Here is an 8,250-nt window from a genome sequence, read left to right on the forward strand (position 1 = left end):
ATCTCTAGCAGACAAAATAGACATGCAACATGCAGGGAGATATATGTTTAGCTTCTCTGCAAAAATCTCATTGACAGTCTTGCAATAAATATATAATTTTATGGCTGATTTCTCAATCATATTCTGCTACATAATATCATGCTAAGAACTGCTAGCTACCTTGCCAATGGAATATGTTTCTGGCAAGTAGTAAGTCTCTCCAGATCTGCTCAAGGAGTCATAACTGTAACAATATAAGCAAATAGATCATCAGTATATTCCTTTCTGTGTTTTATTTTCCCCTCTTTTCCTTTCCTCTCCTCCTTCTTTCCCCTCATTTTCCACTCTCACTTTCTTCCATCTCCCCTTCTTCCCCATCCCTCCCCTTCACTTGCTCCTCCATTACTGTTTAGATTTCAGAGTTTTCTCCATACCCTGGAAAGAATGTAAGTCGATGCTGCTGATTGCCTTTGAAAACATTTGGAACAAATTATCTCTACTTTTGGAATCTGAATAAAGGAATGCAAGACTCACTGGAGAAATAGTGGGATTCACAAAAGGTTTGTAGCTTTTTTTTTTTTCCTCTTTTTAAAAAAATACACTTTTTCTTTAATTTTTTTCCTTCTTTTTGTTACTTCATGTTGGAAAATATTTCACCTGGGAAAAGTGAATAGTCTGGGGAAGTGCTTTTTATAAAGTGGTGTCTTCATCGGCTCTATTAAAGGTGAAAATGATGATTGGCATGAGTCAATTGTTAGCATGAACTCCATGAACCCAGTGAGCTTGATGAAGAAATGAAGCAGATCTTGGTTTCTCTCTGTCTTCTCCAGTGAGGTAGGATCTGGGTCACAAATAAAAAAAGTCTCCTTTTCCTGCCTTATTCTGTTTTCTGATATCTTGCCTCAGTTTCCCTGCCTGCAGGCTGCTGCCACACTGTGGTGCTGTAGAGTTGCCATCAGTAAAACAAAAGAGATCTGAGGAAAGGTGCTGTGTAATTTAGGACAAGTCACACACTGCCAGATTCAGACTTTCCTACATGTAGGAGTATTTGTATCCAAGATTTTATTTTGTCTCTTTGCAGAAAATGGTGCCAACCACAAAGTTTGGTTCCAAATGATGATACAAATGGCTCAAAGTTGGTGGAAGGAATTGGGGACTAGGGCTTCTTTTCTTTTTCTTTTCTTTTTTTTCTCCTTTTTTCTTTTTTTTTTTTGTGTTGTATTTTGTTTTGTTTTGGGTTCAGACTCATGCCTAGTATAAATACAAAAAAACTTATAACTGAAAGATGGACAACTTTGCACTTCTTGAGGCCTCAAACTAGAAAGCAAATCAAAAGTAAAATGGCTAAAATTGTGTTGTGCACTGGCTAATATTTTCAGAATGCTGACACACAGGCAGGCCTGTGGGCACAGTGGCAGGAGGAGCAGGTGAGAAGGCAAACACCAGCCTTTGCACAACTAGCAACTACCTGGTCTGCAGACACTTTAGTTTTAGGAACATGAGATTGTTTTGCATTTGAGGCTTAATCAAAAGAAAATGAGGAAAGAAACTTGCCCTGTGGAGGACCAGCCGTCAGACCCAGTGTTGGTTGCCCTGGACCTTGTGTGGCCACCATGGGCCACCAGACCATGACCTGACAGCTCTGGGCTTAGTCCTTCCCTGGAGGAACTTATAAACTGGGGAAGAGTGTCTCACAGGGGTTTTCAACAGATAACTCCACTGAGCTTCTGCTTAGTTTGCAAAAAACTGAAAGTATCCATGACCAAGACACGTTCTCATTTCTCTTCTGCTTTTCTGGTCACTCTCCCGAGGAGCTGAAGCTTATCCACACTAGAAAGCTGATGTGGCTACTGAGTTCAACCTGGTAAGCAGAATGGAATATAAATTGTTCTAGAGATCAAATAAACTTTTTTTTTAAGGAGTAGATGAAAACTGTCTTCTAAGCCTTGGACTTTTTGTTTTGTTTCCTTGACTCATAAAGCTTTGGTGAAACCTGCCCTTAAGTACCAGAGATGGTGATAGATGCCAAAGCCCTGGCAGGTTTGAATCTGTTCACATAAAGCCTGTGGGTGTGAATTTGATTCTTTCCAATGATTGTTTTGGAATGATTTAGCCACATTGTTTTAACCTACTTTCCCTAGTTGCAAACTCCATCCAAGCTGGTTATTGTTTATACAAAAGGACTGTGAAGGCTAATTTATACACTTGTATATTATTTCTGATAAATTTCATAAGCTAAGAAAAAAAGCATCCAAAGCAACAAAAAAAATAGGAAAAACACATTTCAGGTAAAAAACGGAGTGTACCATAGGATGCAGCACTTTGTCCGAACTCTGCCAAAAGTCCCAATGCAAAGAAGAGCATTGAGAGAGTGACACCAGCAGGTTTGGTCCTCAGCATTTTATAAGATAGGACATGAAGAAGTAACTGGGAGAGAATTCATTGTGGGCTGAAGAAAAGAAGATGGCTCAGAGCACAAAATCAAGTTCTCTGTGCCCTGTGGCAAGCCACAACTTGAAATGTTGAGAGAAGGCCAGGAGATGAAGGAAGGTCATCTATGAGAGGTTTGGAGACCATCACCTGGCAGTTCCCTGCCAGATCCCAGGCAGTAGATTACCAGCAGCTGGGCCATGGGGGTATTTTCTAGAGACCCTCTCCTGGTTACACTGACAAGCAGTTTGGGCTCATCAGCTCAGTATTGCAATAGCAATAACAGAGATGACTGGATTCCTCCTTCCTGGAGAGAGAACATGCCCTACAGAGACTGGGAGAGATAGCAATCAGGAATATCATAAAAGATGGGAAGGCAACAGTTGAGGTGGGGAGTCATTAGAGGGAAGTTAATACTGTGAGTGGGAGGCAGTCTAAGAAAATATATTAGAAACTGAAATGTAAACTTGAAGGGCAAATCTAACCCTTTACATCTACGATTTTCAAGATTTTCACTTCACAAGGGAGTGAAGTGCTACATATTTTTACAGGAGGCTTGACACATAGTAGCTTTTTACACCTCTGGTAATCAACCTCTTCATATCTGACAGCTGGACTCAGAGCAAGTACTCTTCTCCCAGTGTTTGCTAACACCTTGGAACAACACCATCACTAAGAAAAACTCAAACCAACCTCTTGTAGCCACCAGGGAAATCAGAAATGATCATTAAGACCATCAGGTTCCCACTGTTCATATAACATAAGCAGGAAAACATCTCTGTGTTAGGTCAGTTTTGAACCAAAGCACAGAAAAAATAAAAACCAGAGAGTAAATATGTCTTCAGTACCAGATCTCTTGGATTTTAGGAAATTCGCGTAAGCATACAGCTTCACTCAGCTTAAAAGCTTACAGTAATGAAATATTACCAATAAAACATCATCAATAGACTTTCACGTACAGTAATTGGAATGCAAAAGGTATTTAATCTTCAAGCGTACCATACAACATGGCTGAAGCCTGGAAAACTCTGAAAATAACAGCACTTAGATCCCTTTGCATTTTGTGCATTTTAGTTCTGTGCAAGACAAAGGAAACATCTGCAGGGAAAGTATCAGTTCTGTGGCAAAGGTTACGGATTAAACTGCTGCTCTGTAAATATGTATATACATCTAAGATGTATACATTATTCTGAAAGAAAGCCAGACATCCAGACATTGATTTTCCTGGAAAAATATAGTTCACTGATGCACAGTTGCTCTAATTTAACAAGCACTATTTGCTCTTCTCATACACGGATTTTTGCATTCAAAGGAGATGGTGTGCTAATAAATTTGTGCATGTGTGTTGCAGATGAAGGAAATCTTTACCTAGAAATCTTTACCTCCTCTGAATGCTACCTTTCAGCTAATGAGATTGCGGTCACCTAAATTTTCATTGTTTTAAGAGCAAGTGGCTGCCGACAGTTTCCTTTCAAGCTTGAATGATGAAAGGAAAACACCACGCTGCCTCATCTGGCTAGCTTGCTGAGAGCTAATGAGCCTGAGGCTGCACCCATCTTTGCTATACTAGTGTGACCTTATGTCTGCTAATGCACAGGGAAGGAGTGAAAAATGTACTGCTAGTTCCCTCCAACAGTTCCCTGGGGACATGCTGAATGTGCCAAACAATTTAGTAAATATATATCAAGTTACTGTGTAGAAACATACGACCCTGGGTATCTCAATCAAAAGATCATCTTTTATTTTTTCTTATCTTCTCCCTTCATGTTCAACATTTGATAATTCTTCTTTAAAAAGCATATCTTTTCTTACTAAATTTTAAACATTATTCAAAGATTTTCACTTAGATAGACTACATGGAATTTTTAACTGTTTTTTGTTTGTTTTGGTGTTTGGGTTTTTTCCTACCAGGTAAATAGAAGTCGATGTGAGATTTGATAGAGAGGTTTGAAGGCTGCATAGCTGTTAGCAACTGAGAGCACTGAGTAGCATGGACTGTGCATCTCAAAAAGATTTTCCATGCATATTCAACAGGAAATATTTCATGGCTACCCCTTGGTGGAATCTCTTTTGTCTTTGTGCTCAGTTTCCATAAATATTGCTGGAAATCAGCTTTACTGGATTTTAAGATCAAACTTTCATTTGCAAACTTTACACTCAAATATGCAGTTATAAATTCTCCCTGTATGGTAGTTATTTGCTGAAGCCATCTAATAAGGATTGGAAATGCCACCAAGCAGTATATGTGTGTGTGTATATATCTCTGTGTGTGTGTGTGTGTACATATATATAAATAGCCCTGTGAAATAGAAATATTCACAGTGGATAATGGATTTTTGAAGACTATAGAATACCAAGAGTTTTTTGATGAAAAAAAAAAAAATTAATTATGTTAAGTCAGTTAAATAATGTTAGTTTCCCAATGAAAGTCAAAGCAAAACATTAAAATCTGAAAGTATCAAATAAGTTACTACTGATTACTTATTTTCACAGCTCTAGGACTTGCCATCTGCTGGAATACAGTTGAGGACTTCGATGTGGCCAGTGATCTTAGTGAGCTATGCAGTAGATTTGCTTTTTTTAATATAGAGCCTTCTTGTGTCTTGGTATTTTTGGCAACACCTTGAAAGCACAGACTACAGCCCAGACTGACTAGTAATTTTGCTCACAGAAATAAATGAAGAATTTCACTTTCATACCTCACCAGATGTCTGTATCACCCATTTATTCCATTATAAATTCAAACACAAACCTTTCAAAAAAAATATCTGTCAGGCTGGCCACAAAGCAGAACAAAACTCTGAGGTGGTGACTCCTCTAAGTATACTCAGTCTATTCCTGTGGCAAGAGGACGTGCTTAACACATCACAAAACCACGGCCATGTCCCAGGAGATAAATAACAGATTTTCTTCATAAGACACTGTTGGGCAAAAAGTCCCAAGACAGGCTTTGCTCACTTCTAGCAACCTTGGAGCATGCAGAGGGTAAACATGTTAGAGATGTTACCTACTCCAGAAGACATTATCAGCTGTTGGCAGCAGCACCCTTTGTGCTTTGTCACTTTATGAAGTTTACAGGTCTGTACACAGAGAAACAAAATAGATATTTTTAGCTATTCCACCCAACCCAGGACTCCCCCTCATGTGCTCTTTGGTCAAGTTTCTGAGGCCTCAAGAAAAGAAATTTCTACCATTTTCCTCGAGGATGGTCTTGGCAATGGAAGAGGTACTTATCTTTTGGGAAGTCACACCTTACGCTGAAAGAGAGGAACTTTACAAAAAGCAGTCCTGATCCCAAACAAACAAAGTATGGGGAGAAGACGCTGCTTTCCCGATTGCAGGGGCAGAGGGTGCCAGGAGGGAAGATGAGGCTACTGATGGCATGTGGCACTGGGCTGGCCACACTTGCCTCCAATGCTGCGGTGCCTGCCAGGGCTGCCTCTGCCAGGCTGCTCAGCTCCAGGCGGGCATGCTGCACAGGCAGATCTGAACACAGAGCTCCTGCCCTCTGCCTCGGTCTCCACACTTTTTAATGGGCAGTTTTGTTTTGTGTTGTGGTTGCTAACCAAGGCTTTTTCCTCTGCTGTTGGAACAGTAGAAGCGCTGGCTCGTTGGCACGGGAGCTGCTTTTCCCTCGTATTAAGCCTGAGTTATTATTGCATTGCAGTCACCCAGTCCCTTTTGCTTTCTGTGGCATCAGCATTTCCCTGCAATAGCTGTCGCAGCCCACTATAACCCTCTGGATCTGTGCTTTATAAACCCTGAGCCTCGAACAACAGGAGCAATGTTTTCTTCTCTGTGGTCTCTGCCTTCATTGTAAATAAGTATTAGGTCTGAAACATGGAAACATATGTTTGATTTCCTTTATTTGCCTCTGTCCACACCTTCCTGAACTGCTGCAGTAAATCCTTCATAATCATTATTATCCTTTAAGACTTCGAGAACAGCAAAGGCTTACACGCTGCTTAATGCACAGAGATGCAGCATGGCTCTTATCCAAAAGCTACAATCAAACCAGGACAAGATTAAGTATATTCAAGGCAAACACACCCACAATCTTATCAAGACAAAAGAAGAAATCCTGGCTCTGTTTGAGATGATGGGAGTTTTGCCACTGACTTACTTCAGTGAGGTTAGGATTTCACCCAAGATAAACAAGTCTGAGACAAGACAAAATAAAATAGTTTAGAAGTGGGAGGGTTGGTGGATGAGTCATGGGAGAATAAGGGAAGGGATATTTACTTCCTGGGGGGAATGAAGATGAGGCAAAAATGAAATATGAATGACGAGCGAGGGGAAGCAAGCAGCCGACTCAATATGAGTGATAAAGCAAGCTTCGATTTATTACGGCGCAATTATGTCTTATATACAGTTCCAGTTAATTATGCCTACAAATCATCTGCTGATTGGCTAAGCTCTAAAGGATTACACTTTCATACATCCTCCTACTTGCGGTTTCTGCGGATAGCTAACTACATATATTTTTTTTCCTCTCTTGTCTACGCGAATTCCTCAAAGTTATTTACAACATTAGGCACAAGGTCAGCATGACCTTATCTCTCTTCCCTTATTAGCAAGCCTGGTAATTTTCCATTTTTAGCAAGCCTGGTAATTTTCCATTTCTAGCAAGTCTGGTAATTTCTCGCTGCGGCCTAGCTTGGTTCACTCCAGACTTATGTCAAAAGCTGTATCACACAGTCCTTCTATGGAACTGTGGCCGTTCTCTTTCATCCATTCTGCAACATATGAATATTTATATTTGGCTGAGTGCAGTGAAGGAAAAGCGAGGGGTCCCAGTGTGCATCGCAGCACGGAGCCCGCACCTTCTGGGCAGATGCAGGGAGCCCACAGAGACGCTGCTGCGTGGCTGGCCATTCTGGCCCTCTGCTGATGAGGGCTCAGCACCACAGCCCAAGGGGCAGCGGGACAAATGACTTCACCAAAATCTCACCAATTGCTTTTTTCCTCATTGCGATTGTTCCCTCCTGCAAAAGTTCTGGAAGGTTCTTTACCAGACTTTATTTTCCATTTTTTTTTGACACCTGGAGAGCAATAATGAATGTCCTAAAAATAAAAGAACCTCCTTTGATTAAAAAATAATAGAAATAAAACATTTTTGATGAAAAAAACCAGGGGTTTTCCTAATGTTTCCAAGTTAGCATGAAAAGTTTACTTAATTTCTTTCTTTGTTTGTTTTTAAAGCAGCAAAACCATTTCATCTGTTGTTTTTTGCTGGGTTTCTAGGTGATGCAGTATGACTTATACATTTTACAAAAGCTGGAAAAGAACGAGATTTTTCACTCTTGGTCTTGCTGTCAATGGAACGCAGTGTGGGGTCTTGCCTTAGGACATACCACCTACCCTCAGCCTCATGGTCCCTGCCACTTGCAGGATCAGTCGCTGGGAGACGGAGCTACCAATTCACAAGTGGGTACTTCCACCGTTTGGGTTTTCTTTTTGCTGCAATGGAATAGTGCTTAAAGTAGGTAAAAAATATGGCAATCTCAGCAAGTGGAAGCCTTGCTGAGGTTGCCACCCTTTGGCAAGGAAAGCTTTGCTGCTCCAGAAAATGGTCCTGCAAGATGACAGCTCTGAATTACCTTCTGCAGGTCTTTGCTGTGGCTTGTTGCAGCAGAGGCCGGCTGGAGGCCAGTCAGTACTGGTGCATCCCTGGAGTACAGGGGTACCTATACTGCGGCCAATACTATTTAGTGTTTTCATTGATGAAGTGGACAATGGGACGTAGCAAGTCTGGAGCAGGTACAAAACTGGGAGGCTGGTACACCGGATGGGTGTGCTCCTACTCAGAGGGCATGGACAAGCTGGAGAAATGGGTCCACA

General features: G+C 41.0%; 1 protein-coding gene across 1 annotated transcript in view; it reads right to left on the reverse strand.

Moving 5' to 3' along the window:
• The window catches only part of LOC130141945 (uncharacterized), a 115,605-nt gene extending 108,467 nt beyond the window's left edge, over window positions 1-7,138 (reverse strand). Inside the window, exon 1 of the mRNA XM_056323248.1 lies at window positions 6,697-7,138. The gene's annotated coding sequence lies outside the window, so the exon portion shown is untranslated. The remainder of the gene's footprint in view (window positions 1-6,696) is intronic.
• Window positions 7,139-8,250: the final 1,112 nt, after the last annotated feature.

This window comes from Falco biarmicus, chromosome W, assembly GCF_023638135.1.
Source record: "Falco biarmicus isolate bFalBia1 chromosome W, bFalBia1.pri, whole genome shotgun sequence".
NCBI lineage: Eukaryota > Metazoa > Chordata > Aves > Falconiformes > Falconidae > Falco > Falco biarmicus.